Source organism: Bombina bombina, chromosome 7 (assembly GCF_027579735.1).
Source record: "Bombina bombina isolate aBomBom1 chromosome 7, aBomBom1.pri, whole genome shotgun sequence".
In the NCBI taxonomy this organism is placed as follows: Eukaryota; Metazoa; Chordata; class Amphibia; order Anura; family Bombinatoridae; genus Bombina; species Bombina bombina.
The window spans coordinates 349915262-349937310 of NC_069505.1; the positions used below are offsets into that span (position 1 = coordinate 349915262).

Consider the following 22049-nt stretch of genomic DNA (forward strand, 5'->3'; position numbering starts at 1 on the left):
TCTTGGAAGAAGAACTAGAGGCGGAAAGATATAGGCAGGATGATACTTCCAAGGAAGTGACAATGCATCCACTGCTTCCGCTTGAGGATCCCTGGATCTGGACAGATACCTGGGAAGTTTCTTGTTTAGATGAGAAGCCATCAGATCTATTTCTGGAAGTCCCCATATTTGAACAATCTGAAGAAATACCTCTGGGTGAAGAGACCATTCGCCCGGATGTAACGTTTGGCGGCTGAGATAATCCGCTTCCCAATTGTCTATACCTGGGATATGAACCGCAGAAATTAGACAGGAGCTGGATTCCGCCCAAACCAGAATTCAAGATACTTCTTTCATAGCCAGAGGACTGTGAGTCCCTCCTTGATGATTGATATATGCCACAGTTGTGACATTGTCTGTCTGAAAACAAATGAACGATTCTCTCTTTAGAAGAGGCCATGACTGAAGAGCTCTGAAAATTGCACGGAGTTCCAAAATATTGATTGGTAATCTCACCTCCTGAGATTCCCAAACTCCTTGTGCTGTCAGAGACCCCCAAACTGCTCCCCAACCTGTCAGACTTGCATCTGTTGAAATCACAGTCCAGGTTGGAAGAACAAAAGAAGCCCCCTGAACTAAACGTTGGTGATCCGTCCACCACGTCAGAGAGTGTCGTACAAATGGTTTTAAAGATATCAATTGATGTATCTTTGTGAAATCCCTGCACCACTGGTTCAGCATACAGAGCTGAAGAGGTCGCATGTGAAAACGAGCAAAGGGGATCGCGTCCGATGCAGCAGTCATAAGACCTAGAATTTCCATGCATAAGGCTACCGAAGGGAATGATTGAGACTGAAGGTTTCGACAGGCTGAAACCAATTTTAGACGTCTCTTGTCTGTCAGAGACAGAGTCATGGACACTGAATCTATCTGGAAACCTAAAAAGGTTACCCTTGTCTGAGGAATCAATTAACTTTTCGGCAAATTGATCCTCCAACCATGATCTCGAAGAAACAATACGAGTCGATTCGTATGAGATTCTGCTAAATGTGAAGACTGAGCAAGTACCAAGATATCGTCCAAATAAGGAAATACCACAATACCCTGTTCTCTGATTACAGACAGAAGGGCACCGAGAACTTTTGTAAAAATCCTTGGAGCTGTTGCTAGGCCAAACGGCAGAGCCACAAATTGGTAATGCTTGTCTAGGAAAGAGAATCTCAGAAACTGATAGTGATCTGGATGAATCGGAATATGCAGATATGCATCCTGTAAATCTATTATGGACATATAATGCCCTTGCTGAACAAAAGGCAGGATAGTCCTTATAGTTACCATTTTGAATGTTGGTATCCTTACATAACGATTCAATATTTTTAGATCCAGAACTGGTCTGAAGGAATTCTCCTTCTTTGGTACAATGAAGAGATTTGAATAAAACCCGAGTCCCTGTTCCAGGACTGGAACTGGCATAATTACTCCAGCCAACTCTAGATCTGAAACACATTTCAGAAATGCTTGAGCCTTCGCTGGATTTACTGGGACACGGGAAAGAAAAAATCTCTTTGCAGGAGGCCTTATTTTGAAGCCAATTCTGTACCCTTCTGAAACAATGTTCTGAATCCAAAGATTGTGAATTGAATTGATCCAAATTTCTTTGAAAAATCGTAATCTGCCCCCTACCAGCTGAGCTGGAATGAGGGCTGCACCTTCATGTGGACTTGGGAGCTGGCTTTGGTTTTCTAAACGGCTTGGATTTATTCCAGACTGGAGATGGTTTCCAAACTGATACCGCTCCTGAGGATGAAGGATCAGGCTTTTGTTCTTTATTGTGACGAAAGGAACGAAAACGATTATTAGACCTAAATTTACCCTTAGATTTTTTATCCTGTGGTAAAAAAGTTCCTTTCCCTCCAGTAACAGTTGAGATAATAGAATCCAACTGAGAACCAAATAATTTATTACCCTGGAAAGAAAGGGAAAGCAAAGTTGACTTAGAAGACATATCAGCATTCCAAGTTTTAAGCCATAAAGCTCTTCTAGCTAAAATAGCTAAAGACATATACCTGACATCAACTCTAATGATATCAAAGATGGCATCACAAATAAAGTTATTAGCATGTTGAAGAAGATTAACAATGCTATGAGAATTATGATCTGTTACTTGTTGGGCTAAAGCTTCTAACCAAAAAGTTGAAGCTGCAGCAACATCCGCTAAAGATATAGCAGGTCTAAGAAGATTACCTGAACATAAGTAAGCTTTTCTTAGAAAGGATTCAATCTTCCTATCTAAAGGATCCTTAAAGGAAGTACTATCTGCCGTAGGAATAGTAGTACGTTTAGCAAGAGTAGAGATAGCCCCATCAACTTTAGGGATTTTGTCCCAAAACTCTAATCTGTCAGATGGCACAGGATATAATTGCTTAAAACGTTTAGAAGGAGTAAATGAATTACCCAAATTATTCCATTCCCTGGAGATTACTTCAGAAATAGCATCAGGGACAGGAAAAACTTCTGGAATAACTACAGGAGATTTAAAAACCTTATTTAAACGTTTAGATTTAGTATCAAGAGGACCAGAATCCTCTATTTCTAATGCAATTAAAACCTCTTTAAGTAAAGAACGAATAAATTCCATTTTGAATAAATATGAAGATTTATCAGCATCAACCTCTGAGACAGAATCCTCTGAACCAGAGGAACCACTATCAGAATCAGAATGATGATGTTCATTTAAAAATTCATCTGAAAAATGAGAAGTTTTAAAAGACCTTTTACGTTTACTAGAAGGAGGAATAACAGACATAGCCTTCTTAATGGATTTAGACACAAAATCTCTAATGTTAACAGGAACACTAGTATTAGATGTTGATGGAACAGCAACAGGTAATGTAGTATTACTAAAGGAAATATTATCTGCATTAACAAGTTTGTCATGACATTCATTACAAACAACAGCTGGAGGAACAGATACCACAAGTTTACAGCAGATACACTTAACTTTGGTAGATCCAGCACCAGGCAGTGATTTTCCAGTAGTATCTTCTGACTCAGGGTCAATCTGGGACATCTTGCAATATGTAATAGAAAAAAACAACATATAAAGCAAAATTGATCAAATTCCTTAAATGACAGTTTCAGGAATGGGAAAAAATGCCAGTGAACAAGCTTCTAGCAACCAGAAGCAATAAATAATGAGACTTAAATAATGTGGAGACAATAATGACGCCCATATTTTTTAGCGCCAAAAAAGACGCCCACATTATTTGGCGCCTAAATGCTTTTGGCGCCAAAAATGACGCCACATCCGGAACGCCGACACTTTTGGCGCAAAAAAACGTCAAAAAAATGACGCAACTTCCGGCGACACGTATGACGCCGGAAATAGAAAAATATTTTTGCTCCAAAAAAGTCCACGCCAAGAATGACGCAATAAAATGAAGCATTTTCAGCCCCCGCGAGCCTAACAGCCCACAGGAAAAAAAGTCAATTTTTAAGGTAAGAAAAAAATGAAAAATTCAGCATTATCCCAAATATGAAACTGACTGTCTGAAATAAGGAACGTTGAACATCCTGAATCAAGGCAAATAAATGTTTGAATACATATATTTAGAACTTTATATAAAAGTGCCCAACCATAGCTTAGAGTGTCACAGAAAATAAGACTTACTTACCCCAGGACACTCATCTACACGTAGTAGAAAGCCAAACCAGTACTGAAACGAGAATCAGTAGAGGTAATGGTATATATAAGAGTATATCGTCGATCTGAAAAGGGAGGTAAGAGATGAATCTCTACGACCGATAACAGAGAACCTATGAAATAGACCCCGTAGAAGGAGATCATTGAATTCAAATAGGCAATACTCTCCTCACATCCCTCTGACATTCACTGCACACTGAGAGGAAAACCGGGCCCCAACCTGCTGCGGAGCGCATATCAACGTAGAATCTAGCACAAACTTACTTCACCACCTCCATAGGAGGCAAAGTTTGTAAAACTGATTTGTGGGTGTGGTGAGGGGTGTATTTATAGGCATTTTGAGGTTTGGGAAACTTTGCCCCTCCTGGTAGGAATGTATATCCCATACGTCACTAGCTCATGGACTCTTGCTAATTACATGAAAGAAAATGTTTTATCAGATATTTAAACTAATTACACCTAATCTAATAGCCCTATCAAAATAAAAAAGCCCCCCCAAAATAAAAAAAACCCATGGGTAAACTAATTACCAATAGCCCTTAAAAGGACCTTTTGCGGGGCATTGCCCCAAAGAAATCAGGTCTTTTACCTGTAAAAAAATACAAACACCCCCACAACAGTAAAACCCACCACCCACACAACCAACCCCCCAAATAAAATCCTAACTAAAAAAACCTAAGCTCCCCATTGCCCTGAAAAGGGCATTTGGATGGGCATTGTCCTTAAAAGGACATTTAGCTATTTTTCAATTGCCAAAAAGCGCTCATCTAAAACCCACCCAATAAACCCTTAAAAAAGCCTAACACTAACCCCCGAAGATCCACTTACAGTTTTGAAGACCCGACATCCATCCTCAACGAAGCGGCAGAAGTCTTCATCCAAGCGGCCGAAGTCTTCATCCAAGCGGCCGAAGTCTTCATCTAAACCTGCAGAAGTCTTCATCCAGACGGCATCTTCTATCTTCATCCATCCGGCGCAGAGCGGCTCCATCTTCAAGACATCCGGCGCGGAGCATCCTCTTCAATCAAAGTCTTCTTGCTGAATGAAGGTTCCTTTAAATGACATCATCCAAGATGGCGTCCCTTGAATTCCGATTGGCTGATAGAATTCTATCAGCCAATCGGTATTAAAGGTGAAAAAATCCTATTGGCTGATTGCATCTTTAGACCGCTGCTTCGTAACTGGTGCTTGATAGATAGGCCCCAATCTGTTAATAGGAATGATACATTCTTTAAGGCAGCTCCAATAAATCCATCTACCTTCCCTGTGTCTGATTTGGTTTCTGACCTAATTACTAAGGAATGGAACAAACCCTGGTGTTCATTTTGTTCCCTATATCCACTCTGTGTAAGTGGACTATCATTCTTTTAGAGGACAGTACCTCTTTCAAGGATCCAATGGATAAAAAACCCTCAGAGACAATCCCTCCATCTGGCAGGCTGTATGTTTTGCCCAGATGTGTCTCTGCAGCCACTACAGTCTGGTCGGACAACATTTCTGGCCTTATTTCACAAGAATCTTCCCTTGAAGAAATTCAGGATCTCTTGAGGTTGGTTAAAACTGTAGTGTTTCATTTCTGATGCAGCTGTTGAAATGGCGTGCATTAATGCAAAAAGTGATGCAATTACTTTTCTGGCTAGAATAGCATTATGGCTCAAGTCATGGTCTGCTGATTTGGTATCAAAGAGCAGAATCATTTCCTTTCTTTCCAGGGTAAAATTTTCTTTGGATACACAAAAAAGAAGAAAAGAAAATAGAGAGATAATTTGTATTTGTACCTGGACTGGATGTGATTATTCAATCAACAGTCACTGGAGGTTAATGAGCTTTCCTGCCACAAAACAAAAAAGCTTAGTGCAGGTAGACTCAAAGCTTTGATTCTCAAAGCATTCTTGGTAGTGGCAAAGTCTCCCCCAGAGCACATTACTGCTTATTCTACTAGTGCAGTTTCCAATTCTTGGAATTTTAGGAATGAAACTTCTTTTGAACAAATACGTAAAGCAGACTTTTGTTGTATACTTTTACCAAATTTTACTATTTTGACACATTTTCCTCTTCTGGGGCTGCTTTTAGTAGGAATGTTCAGCAGGCTGCTGTGACTGTTTAGTGTCTTAACTGTTTTTCTGCCCGATTTCATTGGGGTCTTGTGGACATTACAGCTTTGGTATAGGGTCGCACATTTGATGGCTCGTGGACTCTCACCATCTTATGAAAGAAAACAAAATGTATGCTTACAGAATAAATTAATTTATTTCATGATAGTGAATGTTGCCACCAATCAGCAAGCACTACCCAGGGTGCTGAATAAAAATTATTGTCCCGTCTCCAAAGCTTACATTCCTGCTTTTTCAAATAAAGATACCAAGAGAACGAAGGAAGAATGATAATAGTAGTTAATTAGAAAGTTGCTTAAAATTGCATGCTCTGTCTGAATCATGAAAGAAAGCATTTAAGTTTCATATCCCTTTAAAGGTTTTTCCGGTCATAGTAGGACGGGTCTAGCATTGAGACCGCGCTATCAAAAATCCAATCCCCATTCAAAGACCAGCGACGTACAAGGTACGTTGCTGGTCATTAAGGGGTTAATGATGTTCGGTGCTCATACAGTCATGTCTTCCCTTGAAGGCCATGTTACTTTTTTCCAATGATCTTGCTTTGCCCTACTAGCAGATGAAACAAGGGTCCACTTTGTTGCCTAAGCAATAAGTTCACCATCTTTTGATCAATACAAATAGACCACTGGTGCTTATGATAGTGAGACCATTTTGATATGTTCTTATTCTTCTTCAAGTTTTGTTGAGTGAGCAATTGGAAGAGATGCATAGCGATTACCATTGTGCAATAAAATACATTTCAGACTTCTAGTAGAATATGAAATTATTTGCAACGGATAATCTTGCAAAACAATGTTAAAGGGACACTGAACCCAAATTTTTTCATTTGTGATTCAGATAGAGCATACAATTTTAAGCAACTTTCTAATTTACTCCTATTATCAAATTTTCTTCATTCTCTTGGTATCTTTATTTGAAATGCAATAATCTAAGTTTAGATGCCGGCCCATTTTTGGTGAACAGCCTGGGTTGTTCTTGCTGATTGGTGGATAAATTCATCCACCAATGAACAAGTGCTTTCCAGGGTTCTGAACCTAACAAATAGCTTAGATGCCTTCTTTTTCAAATAAAGATAACAAGAGAACGAAGAAAAATTAATAATAGGAGTAAATTAGAAAGTTGCTTAAAAGTGCATGCTCTATGTGAATCACGAAAGAAAACATTTGGGTTCAGTGTCCCTTTAAGGATAAGATTAGATTAAATATTACATTAGATAAAAACAATGCTACAGAGTAAAAAGACAGACCAAACCATGCTGCATATGTCAGCAGCTACAGATCGTATTGGTGGTAAATTCATAATTTGAGGAGTATCCATTTTCTCGAAAACTAGAGCCAATTCAGCAAAACTGATGTAGTTTTTTGATTCAGCGCCCCCAAAATATCCTAAATTTGTTAAAACATCCTTGGCAACAAATATTTATTTTTTATTTACCTGTGTTATTCTGTTTGTTCCTTTCTCTTGGTATCCTTTACTGAAAAGCATACCTAGATAGGTTCAAGAGCTGCTGATTGGTGGCTGCACATATATTGTCATTGGCTCACCTGATGCGTTAAGTTAGCTTCCAGTGGTGCATTTCTTCAACAAAGGATACCGGGAAAATGAAGTAAATTAGATCTTAAAGCATACAATTTTAAGATCTAATTTGCTTCATTTTCATTCATATAGAGCATACCATTTAAAAAAAAAAAAAACTTTACAATTTACTTCTATCTGAATCATGACAGAACAATTTTGTGTTTCATGACCCTTTAATAACTGGATGGCCTTCCTTACGGCTAGATTTAGAGTTTTGTCGGTAACGACCCGCGTAGCTAACGCTGGCTTTTTTTCTGGCCGCACCTTTAAAATAACTCTGGTATTGAGAGTCCACAGAATGGCTGCGTTAGGCTCCAAAAAGGGAGCGTACAGGCATATTTAACGCTACTGCAACTCTTGATACCAGAGTTGCTTATGGACGCGGCCAGCCTCAAAAACGTGCTCGTGCACGATTCCCCCATAGGAAACAATGGGGCTGTTTGAGCTGAAAAAAAACCTAACACCTGCAAAAAAGCCGCGTTCAGCTCCTAACGCAGCCCCATTGTTTGCTATGGGGAAACACTTCCTACGTCTGCACCTAACACCCTAACATGTACCCCGAGTCTAAACACCCCTAACCTTACACTTATTAACCCCTAATCTGCCGCCCCCGCTATCGCTGACCCCTGCATATTATTATTAACCCCTAATCTGCCGCTCCGTAAACTGCCGCTACTTACATTATCCCTATGTACCCCTAATCTGCTGCCCTAACACCGCCGACCCCTATATTATATTTATTAACCCCTAATCTGCCCCCCACAACGTCGCCCCTACCTACCTACAATTATTAACCCCTAATCCGCCTCACTAACCCTATAATAAATAGTATTAACCCCTAATCTGCCCTCCCTAACATTGCCGACACCTAACTTCAAACATTAACCCCTAATCTGCCGACTGGAGCTCACCGCTATTCTAATAAATGTATTAACCCCTAAAGCTAAGTCTAACCCTAACACTAACACCCCCCTAAATTAAATATAATTTTAATCTAACAAAATTAATTAACTCTTATTAAATAAATTATTCCTATTTAAAGCTAAATACTTACCTGTAAAATAAATCCTAATATAGCTACAATATAAATTATAATTACATTGTAGCTATTTTAGGATTATTATTTATTTTACAGGCAACTTTGTAATTATTTTAACCAGGTACAATAGCTATTAAATAGTTAAGAACTATTTAATAGTTACCTAGTTAAAATAATAACAAAATTACCTGTAAAATAAATCCTAACCTAAGTTACAATTAAACCTAACACTACACTATCATTAAATTAATTAAATAAAATATCTACAATTACCTACAATTAAACCTAACACTACACTATCAATACATTAATTAAATACAATATCTACAAATAACTACAATGAAATAAACTAACTAAAGTACAAAAAATAAAAAAGAACTAAGTTACAAAAAATAAAAAAATATTTACAAACATAAGAAAAATCTTACAACAATTTTAAACTAATTACACCTACTCTAAGCCCCCTAATAAAATAACAAAGCCCCCCAAAATAAAAAAATGCCCTACCCTATTCTAAATTACTAAAGTTCAAAGCTCTTTTACCTTACCAGCCCTGAACAGGGCCCTTTGCGGGGAATGCCCCAAGAAGTTCAGCTCTTTTGCCTGTGAAAAAAAACATACAATACCCCCCCCCAACATTACAACCCACCACCCACATACCCCTAATCTAACCCAAACCCCCCTTAAATAAACCTAACACTAAGCCCCTGAAGATCTTCCTACCTTATCTTCACCATACCAGGTTCACCGATCGGTCCAGAAGAGCTCCTCCGATGTCCTGATCCAAGCCCAAGCGGGGGGCTGAAGATGTCCATGATCCGGTAGAAGTCTTCATCCAAGCGGGGCAGAAGAGGTCTTCCATCCGATTGAAGTCTTCATCCAAGAGGCATCTTCTATCGTCATCCATCCGGAGCGGAGCGGCAGCATCCTGAAGACCTCCGACGCGGAACATCCATCCTGGCCGACGACTGAACGACGAATGACGGTTCCTTTAAATGACGTCATCCAAGATGGCGTCCCTCGAATTCCGATTGGCTGATAGGATTCTATCAGCCAATCGGAATTAAGGTAGGAATATTCTGATTGGCTGATGGAATCAGCCAATCAGAATCAAGTTCAATCCGATTGGCTGATCCAATCAGCCAATCAGATTGAGCTCGCATTCTATTGGCTGTTCCGATCAGCCAATAGAATGCGAGCTCAATCTGATTGGCTGATTGGATCAGCCAATCGGATTGAACTTGATTCTGATTGGCTGATTCCATCAGCCAATCAGAATATTCCTACCTTAATTCCGATTGGCTGATAGAATCCTCTCAGCCAATCGGAATTCGAGGGACGCCATCTTGGATGACGTCATTTAAAGGAACCGTCATTCGTCGTTCAGTCGTCGGCCAGGATGGATGTTCCGCGTCGGAGGTCTTCAGGATGCTGCCGCTCCGCTCCGGATGGATGACGATAGAAGATGCCTCTTGGATGAAGACTTCAATCGGATGGAAGACCTCTTCTGCCCCGCTTGGATGAAGACTTCTACCGGATCATGGACATCTTCAGCCCCCCGCTTGGGCTTGGATCAGGACATCGGAGGAGCTCTTCTGGACCGATCGGTGAACCTGGTATGGAGAAGATAAGGTAGGAAGATCTTCAGGGGCTTAGTGTTAGGTTTATTTAAGGGGGGTTTGGGTTAGATTAGGGGTATGTGGGTGGTGTGTTGTAATGTTGGGGGGGGTATTGTATGTTTTATTTTTACAGGCAAAAGAGCTGAACTTCTTGGGGCATGCCCCGCAAAGGGCCCTGTTCAGGGCTGGTAAGGTAAAAGAGCTTTGAACTTTAGTAATTTAGAATAGGGTAGGGCATTTTTTTATTTTGGGGGGTCTTTGTTATTTTATTAGGGGGCTTAGAGTAGGTGTAATTAGTTTAAAATTGTTGTAAGATTTTTCTTATGTTTGTAAATATTTTTTTATTTTTTGTAACTTAGTTCTTTTTTATTTTTTGTACTTTAGTTAGTTTATTTCATTGTAGTTATTTGTAGATATTGTATTTAATTAATGTATTGATAGTGTAGTGTTAGGTTTAATTGTAGGTAATTGTAGATATTTTATTTAATTAATTTAATGATAGTGTAGTGTTAGGTTTAATTGTAACTTAGGTTAGGATTTATTTTACAGGTAATTTTGTTATTATTTTAACTAGGTAACTATTAAATAGTTCTTAACTATTTAATAGCTATTGTACCTGGTTAAAATAATTACAAAGTTGCCTGTAAAATAAATATTAATCCTAAAATAGCTACAATGTAATTATAATTTATATTGTAGCTATATTAGGATTTATTTTACAGGTAAGTATTTAGCTTTAAATAGGAATAATTTATTTAATAAGAGTTAATTAATTTCGTTAGATTAAAATTATATTTAATTTAGGGGGGTGTTAGTGTTAGGGTTAGACTTAGCTTTAGGGGTTAATACATTTATTAGAATAGCGGTGAGCTCCAGTCGGCAGATTAGGGGTTAATAATTGAAGTTAGGTGTCGGCGATGTTAGGGAGGGCAGATTAGGGGTTAATACTATTTATTATAGGGTTAGTGAGGCGGATTAGGGGTTAATAACTTTATTATAGTAGCGGTGTGGTCCGCTCGGCAGATTAGGGGTTAATAAGTGTAGGCAGGTGGAGGCGACGTTGAGGGGGTCAGATTAGGGGTTAATAAATATAATATAGGGGTCGGCGGTGTTAGGGGCAGCAGATTAGGGGTACAGAAGGATAACTTAAGTAGCGGAGCTTTGCGGTTGGCAGATTAGGGGTTAATTATTGTAGGTAGTTGGCGGCGACGTTGTGGGGGGCAGATTAGGGGTTAATAATATAATACAGGGGTCGGCGGTGTTAGGGGCAGCAGATTAGGGGTACATAAGTATAACGTAGGTGGCGGTCGGCAGATTAGGGGTTAAAAAAAATTAATCGAGTGGCGGCGATGTGGCGGGACCTCAGTTTAGGGGTACATAGGTAGTTTATGGGTGTTAGTGTACTTTAGGGCACAGTAGTTAAGAGCTTTATGAACCAGTGTTAGCCCAAAAAGCTCTTAACTCCTGTTTTTTTTCTGCGGCTGGAGTTTTGTCGTTAGATTTCTAACGCTCACTTCAGCCACGACTCTAAATACCGGAGTTAGAAAGATCCCATTGAAAAGATAGGATACGCAATTTACGTAAGGGGATCTGCGGTATGGAAAAGTCGCGGCTGAAAAGTGAGCGTTAGACCCTTTTTTGAATGACTCCAAATACCGGCGGTAGCCTAAAACCAGCGTTAGGAGCCTCTAACGCTGGTTTTCACGGCTGCCGCCAAACTCTAAATCTAGGCCTTAGTCAGCCATAACTTCAGCCAACAATGTACTGTAGTTGTAGATCAGAACTGTACAACAGTCAGAAGGAATTAAAGATCATTAATCTTTCCAAAAAACATGTTTCGTGCAAATGGCTCACCTGAGTTCATTCCATTCTATTCTTGGGATGTCTGACGTGAATGACAATCTTGACATCATACCACCATCTCTACAATCCATGGGAATGTATATACCTCCTCACTCCTTGTCTACAGTGGGGACTCACTGTAAGAGAACCCGGATGCAATATACACAGAGTGTTCCAGATGCCCTTCCCCTAGGTTGGTACCTGAAATAAGCATTGGACAGCTCCTCCTCTCCTCCCAGTCTCTGGATCACAGTAACTATTTTTCCTACAGTAAGATCTCTCAGCTCTTAAAGTGATGGTAAATCCAAGCCTTTACCATCACTAAAAATAAACTCTAGTTTCTGTCATCACTTACTAAAAAACTCCTTTCTGTGCTGAAGTAAATCGCTAAACTCAGTGCCTTCGGCCACCCACAGCAAAGCGCTCTTCTTCAATGGTGTGATGTTTCCCCCTCTAAACCTATAGTTGTGCGTGTCAGCATGGCAGTAGGTTTAGAGGTGGAAATGTCACCCCATTGGTAAAGAGCGCTGTGCCGTGGGTGGCCGGAGACGCTGAGTTTAGTGATTTACTTCAGCACAGAAAGGGTGAGTTTAGCACACATGTTTTTGTAAGTGATGACAGAAACTAGAGTTTATTTTGAGTGATGGTAAATCCTACCGTTTGTTAAACGCTTAGATTTACCATCACTTTAAGGGACAGTAAATGTGAACTATTTTAACTCTAATGAAGATAATGTTTGCCTTTACGTATGTATTGCCTCTTTAAATGTATTCAGTATTGCTAGTTTAAATCTTTATTTTACATTTTGTACCCCTTGGAACTGACGCTGTGTCTTCCTCTATTTATTTTAGTCCTCTGGCTGCTCCCAAGCCAACAGTATTTTATTACTTATTTTCTGCTTCAAGCATTACAGCTACCAGAAGATAACCACCTGCCCTATTCACTTTCTCTTGCATTTGTTCCCAATGATATCCACTTGAACGGCTTCTCATAATTGACCTACAACACTAAAGCTAGTAAATATGGCTGGTGTATGCCTTAGAGAGCCTAAGTTCTTTGAAAGAATTGAAGGAATGTTGTCAGGATTCCTTTTAACCTTCAGATCTGGGGGCATATTTATCAAGCTCTGTATGGCTCGCCAGAAACGCACGTTATGAAGCAGCGGTCTAAAGACCGCTGCTCCATAACCTATCCGCCTGCTCTGAAGCGGTGGACAGACATCGCCGGAAATCAACCCGATCGAATACGATCAGGTTGATTGACACCCCCTTCTAGAGGCCGATTGGCCACGAATGTGCAGGGAGCGGCGTTGCACCAGCAGTTCACCAGAACTGCTGGTGCAATGATAAATGCAGACAGCGTATGCTGTCGGCATTTATCTATGTGCAGTGGACATGATCCGCAATATCGGATCATGTCCGCTCGCACTTTCTTAAATAGGCCCCCTGGCCTCAAATTTGTTGTCATACATAAGTCACTTAAAAGGTTTTTATTTCTCATTAAAGTGACATGTTACCCATATGCTAAATCACTTGTAAATGATGCTGCATACCAGTAAAAAGCTGACTAGAAAATATCACATGAACATCTCTATTTAATAAAAAAAAAAATCTTCAGCTCACCTGAGTAAGTGCTCTTTGAGCAATTATTCTTCAGCTGCTCTTTTTACTGTTATCTGCTTGGTGAAATAAATCAGCCAATCAGCTAATCAAAAGTGCTGCATTCTGTGCTGTGATCCCATGCAATTCCACCATAATCTCTAAAAATATCATAGTAAACTTCCTTAAACTGAGGAGTTAAATAAAGTGACTGTGCGTGCACATGCCACACCCACAGTCCTTTGCAAGTTCTGAGATCCTAATTGGTTAGTTACAGTAAAATTAAAATAGGATGTGGCTACTGAGGACATTTTGAGGTAAAAGATCTCCCTTTTTAGATAGAGATTTTCATGTGATATTTTCAGCTTTTACAGATATGCTGTATCACTGTCAAGTGATTCAACATTTGGACAACATATCCTATAAATCTACTTATAGAAGAAAATTAGTCAAAGACATCATCCTGACCTTGAGAAAACTGAGGAAGATCAGATCTCAATACCAATGATGTTTCCGAGGCCAATGTTAAAGGAAACAGTACTATAAAATTGTATTTCCCTTTACATGTTTCTAGTAAATTGTTATACCAACTTCAGAGTTTTAAATGTATATAAAATTGCTCCTTAAGTTTTTTTTGTATTTGAAAAAAGGTGTTTTGCTCATTGAAACCTCAACCCATTGTTCTCAAAAACCTTTCCATTTAAATGGGCTGAGCCTCCAGAAGCAGCATACCTTCTTATCTAATCTACCTCTGTATATAAAAAGACTTTATTTTATTTCTTTATATATATATTTATATATATATATATATATATATATATATATATATATATATATATATATATATATATATATATATAAACAGCAGGCAGGTCAGCACTCACGGTTAACATTTCATCCACCCAGGGTGCTTCCAAAGTATTGATAGTAGTGAAAAAAAGGGATGCACTCACCAGGATTTTCAAAGTTACCATTTAATGTTTTGGGGTGTTACCCCCTTCGTCAGACAATACTGACGAATAGGATTGTTATTTTGTATTGTCTGACGAAGGGGGTAACCCCCCGAAACATTACATTAAATGTTAACTTTGAAAATCCTGGCGAGTACATCCCTTTTCTTCACTACTATACGCACACAGAGAAACACACTCACAGGAAAGAACAAGCAGCTCAATACCATTGTTAGCCTGTTCTATAGCGATTTACCACTTGGGTGCAGCTTCTTTTAGCCCAGTAATGCTTTTCACAGAGTAGAACTTTCCTGTAGTATATCAGTCTGATCCCGCCTATTACGGTCAGTCCAGCACCGAAATACCAGGCAATTCCTCTCTGAACAAGGAACACAGCAACCCCAGACGATCGTATCGGCCTTCATTGGGCCTCGTCAGTGAGGTGTAGCCATGTTCCTCTAAGCACACTGAGCAAGGGGTCGACGTCTGGTAGCTCCTTTTTCCCATAGGGAGACTAAATACACACAGAGAGAAGCACACTCACAGGAACAAACTGGCTCAATACCATTGTTAGCCTGTTCTATAGCGATGTACCACCTGGATGCAGCTTCTTTTAGCCCAGTAATGCTTTTCACAAAGTAGAACTTTCCTGTAGCATATCAGTCTGATCCCGCCTATTACGTTCAGTCTAGCACCGAAATACCAGGCAATTCCTCTCTGTACAAGGAACACAGCAACCCCAGATGATCGTTTTGGCCTTCATTGGGCCTCGTCAGTGAGGTGTAACCATGCTCCTCTAAGCACACTGAGCAAGGAGTCCACGTCTGGTTTCCCCTTTTTCCCATAGGGAGACTAAATACACACAAAGAGAAGCACACTCACAGGAACGAACAACCGGCTCAATCCCATTGTTAGCCTGTTCTATAGTGATTTACCACCTGGTTTCCCCTTTTTCCCATAGGGAGACTAAATACACTAGACTTGTGCATGGCTGAAAAATTCGTTTCGGTTCGATTTGGATGTTTTCGAATTTCGGTTTGGATCGATTCAAATTCGGAAAAATTCAAATGAATTTGTTTCGGATTCATTCGGATTCAAATAAATTTGGCTGGATTCGGTTTGGTTCGATTCGGAAATTCGGAATTTCGGTATGTGTTAGGTGGGATGTGCTGTGTATTAGACTAGTATTATGTACTGTATATTAGGTGTAACCCATAGCAGAGTGATATAACCTAATATAATGTACAATACTAGTGTAATCCATGGCCATCGGCATGTAACGAATTAGTCCGAACTAATTCGGATTTATTCGGTAGATTCGGTACTACCGTAATTCACAAATTCGAATCGATCCGAATCTCCGAATTTAACAAATTCGTCCGAATTTCGATTCTGAACGAATCGAACCGCACATGTCTAAAATACACACAGCTACCCTTAAGGCCTGCGGTTGTGGGAGCGGCTGCCTACTGGTGCGACCCCTTATCTGAGTTGATTGAGGTGGAGGGTCCCCTAGACACGATCCAAGAAAGAATTAAGGCCTTAAGGGTAGCTAATTCTTTTATTTGTGATGCAAATATGCATATTATTCGCCTGAACGACAATGCTTCAGGTTTTTCTGTTCTAGCCTGTAGGGCACTCTGGCTGAAGTCTTGGTCTGCGGACATGACTTTGAAGTTTAGACTTCTTTTCCTCCCATTTAAGGGAAAGATTTTTTTTGGTCCAAGCCTGGACTCTATCATATCCATGATTACTGAAGGCAAAGGGGCCTTTTTACAGCAGGATCAAGAAGAACAAACCTAAGGGACAAGGTCCTAATTTTTGTACCTTTCGTTTGGACAAATCCCAACGTCAGCAGCCCTCTGCAAAGCCAGAGCAGTCCAAGGGAACTTGGAAACCTCCTCAGTCCTGGAATAAATCCAAGCAGAATAAGAAGCCCGCAAAGTAAAAGTCAGCATGAAGGGGTGGCCCCTGATCTGGCTTTGGATCTGGTAGGGGGCAGACTGTCACTCTTTTCAGAAGCTTGGTTTGGGGACGTGCTAGACCCATGGGCACTGGGGGTCATTGCTCAGGGATACAGGATAGGTTTCAAGTTTCATCCTCCCAGGGGCAGATTCCTCTTATCAAACCTGTCTTCAAGGCCAGAAAAGAGAGAAGCCTTTCTAGGGTGTGTGAGGGATCTCTGCGTACTGGTACTTCCAGCAGAAAGAGGTCTGGGATACTACTCAAACCTGTTTGAGGTCCCAAAGAAAGAGGGTACTTTGCATCCAATTCTGGACCTAAAGTGTTTAACCCCTTCATGACCAGAACACTTTTCCATTAGTTGACCGTCTGGGACCAGGGCTATTTTTACATTCTGTGGTGTTTGTGTTTAGCTGTAATTTTCCTCTTACTCATTTACTGTACCCACACATATTATATACCATTTTTCTCACCATTTAATGGATTTTCTAAAGATACCATTATTTTCATCTTATCTTATAATCTACTATTAAAAAATTATAAAATATCATGAAAAAATGGAAAACAACACACTTTTTCTAACTTTGACCCCAGAAATCTGTTACACATCTACAACCACCAAAAAACACCCATGCCAAATAGTTTCTAAAATTTTCCTGAGTTTAGAAATACCCAATGTTTACATGTTCTTTGCTTTTTTTGTGTGCAAGTTATAGTGCAATAAATACAAGTAGCACTTTTCTATTTACAAACCTTTTTTTTCAAAATTAGCGATAGTTACATTGGAACACTGATATCCATCAGGAATCCCTGAATATCCCTTTACATGTATATATATTTTTTTAGAAGACAACCCAAAGTATTGATCTAGGCCCATTTTGGTATTTTTCATGCCACCATTTGACCGCCAAATGCGATCAAATAAAAAAAATTGTTTACTTTTTCACAAACTTTTTCAAAAACTTTAGGTTTCGCACTGAAATTATTTACAAACAGCTTGTGCAATTATGGCACAAATGGTTGTAAATGCTTCTCTGGGATCCTCTCTGTTCGGAAACCACACACCACACCACACTTGTATTATGCCCAGCAGTGACGGGGTTAATTATGTAACTAGTAGGGAGCTTGTAGGGTTAATTTTAGCTTTAGTGTAGTGTAGTAGACAACCCAACGTATTGATCTAGGCCCATTTTGGTATATTTCATGCCACCATTTCACCGCCAAATGCTATCAAATATTTTTTTTTTCACTTTTTCACAAACTTTAGGTTTCACGCTAAAATTATTTACAAACAGCTTGTGCAATCATGACACAAATGGTTGTAAATGCTTCTCTGGGATCCCCTTTATTCAGAAATAGCAGACATATATGGCTTTAGCATTGTTTTTTGGTAATTAGAAGGACGCTAAATGCCGCTGAGCACCACACTTGTATTATGTCCAGCAGTGAAAGGGCTAATTAGGTAGCTTGTAGAGAGCTTAAAGGGTTAATTTTAGCTTTAATGTAGAGATCAGCCTCCCACCTGACACATCCCACCCCCTGATCCCTCCCAAACAGCTCTCTTCCCTCCCCACCCCACAATTGTCCCCACTATCTTAAGTACTGGCAGAAAGTCTGCCAGTATAAAAAAAAAGTTTGTGTTTGTTTTTTTTTATTATTTTTTAAAATTATATATTTTCTGCAGTGTAGGATCCCCCCTTACCACCCAACTTCCCTGAGCCCCCCAAACAGCTCTCTAACCCTCCCCCCTCTCAATATTTTGTGCCATTTTGGGTACTGGCAGCTGTCTGCCAGTACCCACTTTTCAAAATAATTTGCCCATTATTTTGTTTTCTGTATTGTAGCTGCCCCCCTCAATACCCCCACCCCTCCCCTCCCAGATCCCTTTTAAAACCTAACTTCCCCCTCTCTCTCCCAACACCCACTCCCAACAAAAGCCTGCAAATGGATCGCAAATCGATGCACATAAGTGCAGTTCAAGGGTGCGCGCACACACACACGCGCACCGCCTCCGCTCCCGTGCATGCTCCCGGGACTGATGCGACACTCGTTGCAGGAAGTGATTGAGCGATGGGTCGCCCACCCGCCTCCCTGCAGCTGCTCCCACCCACCAACGATCACCACCATCGCTGGCCGATGCAGAGAGGGCCACAGAGTGGCCCTCTCTGCATCGGTGTGCCAAAAAAGGTATTGCAGTGATGCCTCAATATCGAGGCATCACGGGAATACCTTGAAAACTGTTGAAAGTGATCCGGATCGCGTCCAGCCGCTTGAAACCCCTGAGGACATGCAAGGAACATCCTTGGTCGTTAAGGGTATTTTTTGGTAGGACGTTCCTGGCACGTCCTGAGTCGCAAAGGGGTTAAACAAATTCCTGTCTGTCCCCTCGTTCAAGATGGAGACAATAAGGTCCATTCTTCCTTTAGTCCAGGAAGGGCAATTTATGACCATGATAGACCTGAAGGATGCCTACCTTTATGTCCCTATACACAAGGAACACTTCAAGTTCCTAATATTTGCGTTCCTGGACCAGCACTTCCAGTTTATTGCACTTCCGTTTGGTCTAGCTACTGCCCCAAGAGTTTTTACGAAGGTTCTAAGGGCAGTGCTCTCAGTGGCTAGAACCAGAGGGATTGCAGTGGTGCCGTACTTAGACGATATTTTGGTTCAAACACCGTCCTGTCATCTGGCAGAGGACCAATCAAAAGCCCTTCTTTCTCTTCTTTGATCTCATGGATGGAAGAAAGAGTTCTTTTATTCCCAGTACCATGGTGGAGTTACTGGGTAAAATAATAGACTTCATATCCATGAGGATATTTCTTACAGAACAGAGACTTCCAATTGTCTTGCCCTCCAGACCTCCTTTAGGCCCTCTGTGGCTTGGTGTATGGAGGTAATTGGGCTCATGGTGTCCTGCATGGACATCATCCCCTTTGCCAGATTCCATCTCAGACCTCGTCAGCTGTGCATGCTGAGATAGTAGAATGGCAATCATTCACATCTGTCTCAACAGATTTCTCTGGACAGCCGGTCGAGAGAATCACTCTCCTGGTGACTCTATCCAGATCACCTGTCCCAAGAAACGTCCTGCTTGAGACCATCCTGGGAGATTGTAACTAGGGCCACAAGTCTCACAGGATGGGGAGCTGTTTGGGGTGCCAGGAAGTCACAGGGCCTGTGGACTCAAGTGGAATCCCTCCTCCCGATCAACATCTTGAAACTTCGAGCGATCTTCAATGCTCTGAAGGCTTGGCCCCTTCTGGGTTCGGCCGAGTTTATCAGATTCCAATCGGACAATAACCTTGGTGGCTTACATCAACCATCAGAGGGGAATGAGGAGCTTCCTAGCAATGATGGAAGTATCTGGATTCTGGAATAGGTGGAGGCCCACAACTGCTCACTGTCAGCGATCCACATTCCGAGTGTGGACAACTGGGAAGCGGATTTCCTCAGCAGACAATCCTTTCATCTGGGGGAATGGTCTCTCCATCCCGAGGTGTTTGCGGAGATTTGCAGCAGATGGGGGACACCAGAGATCGATCTCATGGTGTCCCGGCTCAATTCCAAGCTACCCATATATGGGTCGCAGTCCAGGGATCCTCAGGGGGAGCTAATAGATGCATTAGCAGTGCCTTGGAGCTTTAGTCTGATCGACATTTAACTGCCATTACCACTCCTACCTCGTGTGGTGGCCCGCATCAAGCAGGAGCGAGCATCTATGATTCTAATTGCTCCATAGTGGATGTGGTTCACGGATCTGGTGGGGATGTCCTCATCTCCTCCATGGAGATTAACTTGTTGCAGGTATCTGCTGGAACAAGGTCCTTTTGTTCATCAAAATCTAGATTCTCTGAGGCTGACTGTGTGGAGATTGAACGCTTAGTCCTAGCCAAGAGAGGTTTTTCTGAGAGAGTTATTGATACTCTCATTCAAGCTTGTAAGCTGGTTACTCGTCGCATCTATCATAAGGTGTGGAGGACCTACTTATTCTGGTGTGAAGAGTGTGGATTTCCCTGGCATAAGGCCAGGGTTTCCAGGATTCTTTCCTTTCTCCAGGATGATCTGGAGAAGGGCCTTTCGTCTAGCTCCCTTAAGGGACAGATTTTCGGCCCTGTTGTACTGCACAAGAGGCTCGCTGAGCTTCCAGATGTCCAGTCTTTTGTTCAGGCTCTGACGAGAATCAGACCTGTATTACTATCTTGGAAGGTTCTTTTTTTACTGGCTATTGTTTCGGCACACAGAGTATCTGAGATGGCTGCCTTGCAATGTGAGCCCCCTTACCTAGTATTCCATGCTGATAAGGCTGTTCTTCATACTGGGTTAGGTTTTCTTCCTAAGGTTGTTTCTGATCGCAACATCAATCAGGAGTTTGTTGTTCCTTCCTTGTGTCCTAACCCTTCTTCTTCGAAGGAGCGGTTACTTCATAATTTGAATGTGGTTCGGGCCTTGAAGTTCTATATTCAAGCTACTAAGGAGTTTAGACAGACTTCTTCTTTGTTTGTTGTCTAATCTGGAAAGCGTAAGGGGCAGAAAACCTCATCCACTTCCTTATCTTTTTGGTTGAGTAGCATTATTCGCTTAGCATATGAAACACCGGGACATAAGCCTCCTCAGAGGATTAAGGCTCCTTTGTCTAGAGCAGTGGCTTCCTCTTGGGCTTTCAAGAATGAGGCCTCTATGGAGCAGATTTGTAAGGCTGGTCCTCCTTACATATTTTTTCAAAATTTTACAAGTTTTATGTTTTTCTCAGCTGAAGCAGCTTTTGGGAGAAAGGTTTTGCAGGCTGTGGTGCCCTCAGAATAGGGTCCACCTCTCTTTTTGCCCTCCCATTTTCATTCAGTGTCCTCTAGAGCTTGGGTATATGTTTCCCACAAGTAAGGAATGAAGCTGTGGACTCTCCTCATATTAAGAAGGAAAACATAAATTATGCTTACCAGATAATTTCCTTCTGTATGAGGAGAGTCCACGGCCCCCGCCCGTTTTCTCCGTTGGGCGGACCTAAATTTTGTTTTGTTCTTCTCTCACCATTTATACCCTGAAATTTCTCCTACTATTCCTTGTTCCCTCGGCAGAATGACTGGGGGATGAGGGGAGTGGGGAAGTATTTAAGCCTTTGGCTGGGGTGTCTTTGCCTCCTCATGGTGGCCAGGTTCAGTAAGTAAGGAATGAAGCCATGGACTCTCCTCATACAGAAGGAAAGGAAATGATCTGGTAAGCATAATTTATGTTTTTTTCAGTGGAGGTTTTAATAGGCGAGATAGCTATTTCAAATGACAAAATAAAAATAAAGGAGCTATATGTAAATATTTAATACACTCCAGTGTATTACTGGGAAGGAAAAAGTGAGTACACATTACAGTACAGCGTATACATTTCTGCCCAGAATTGGATTTTAAATATGTTGCGCAGGATCCCTTGTACAACTTATATTTTTCCCTTCCAGCAACACTAGATGAATGGATATGTACATCAGAATGGTTAATGGTATAAGTTGTGTTTCTGCATAATATTATATTTCTGCCTAATTCCTTGTACGCCAGTTATTTATGCTGTGTCACATGATTTTGAATAGCAGATGCCATACATCAAGCATCAGCCAATAATCTTGATTTTCAATATAGCTTATAATGCTATCTTAAAGGGACATTAAACCCACATTTTTTCT

At 40.8% G+C, this 22049-nt stretch overlaps 1 protein-coding gene across 1 annotated transcript in view; it reads left to right on the plus strand.

Annotated features, from left to right (window-relative positions):
* Window positions 1-22049, plus strand: part of STAB1 (stabilin 1) — a 1127460-nt gene that overhangs the window by 906555 nt on the left and 198856 nt on the right. The window lies entirely within an intron of this gene.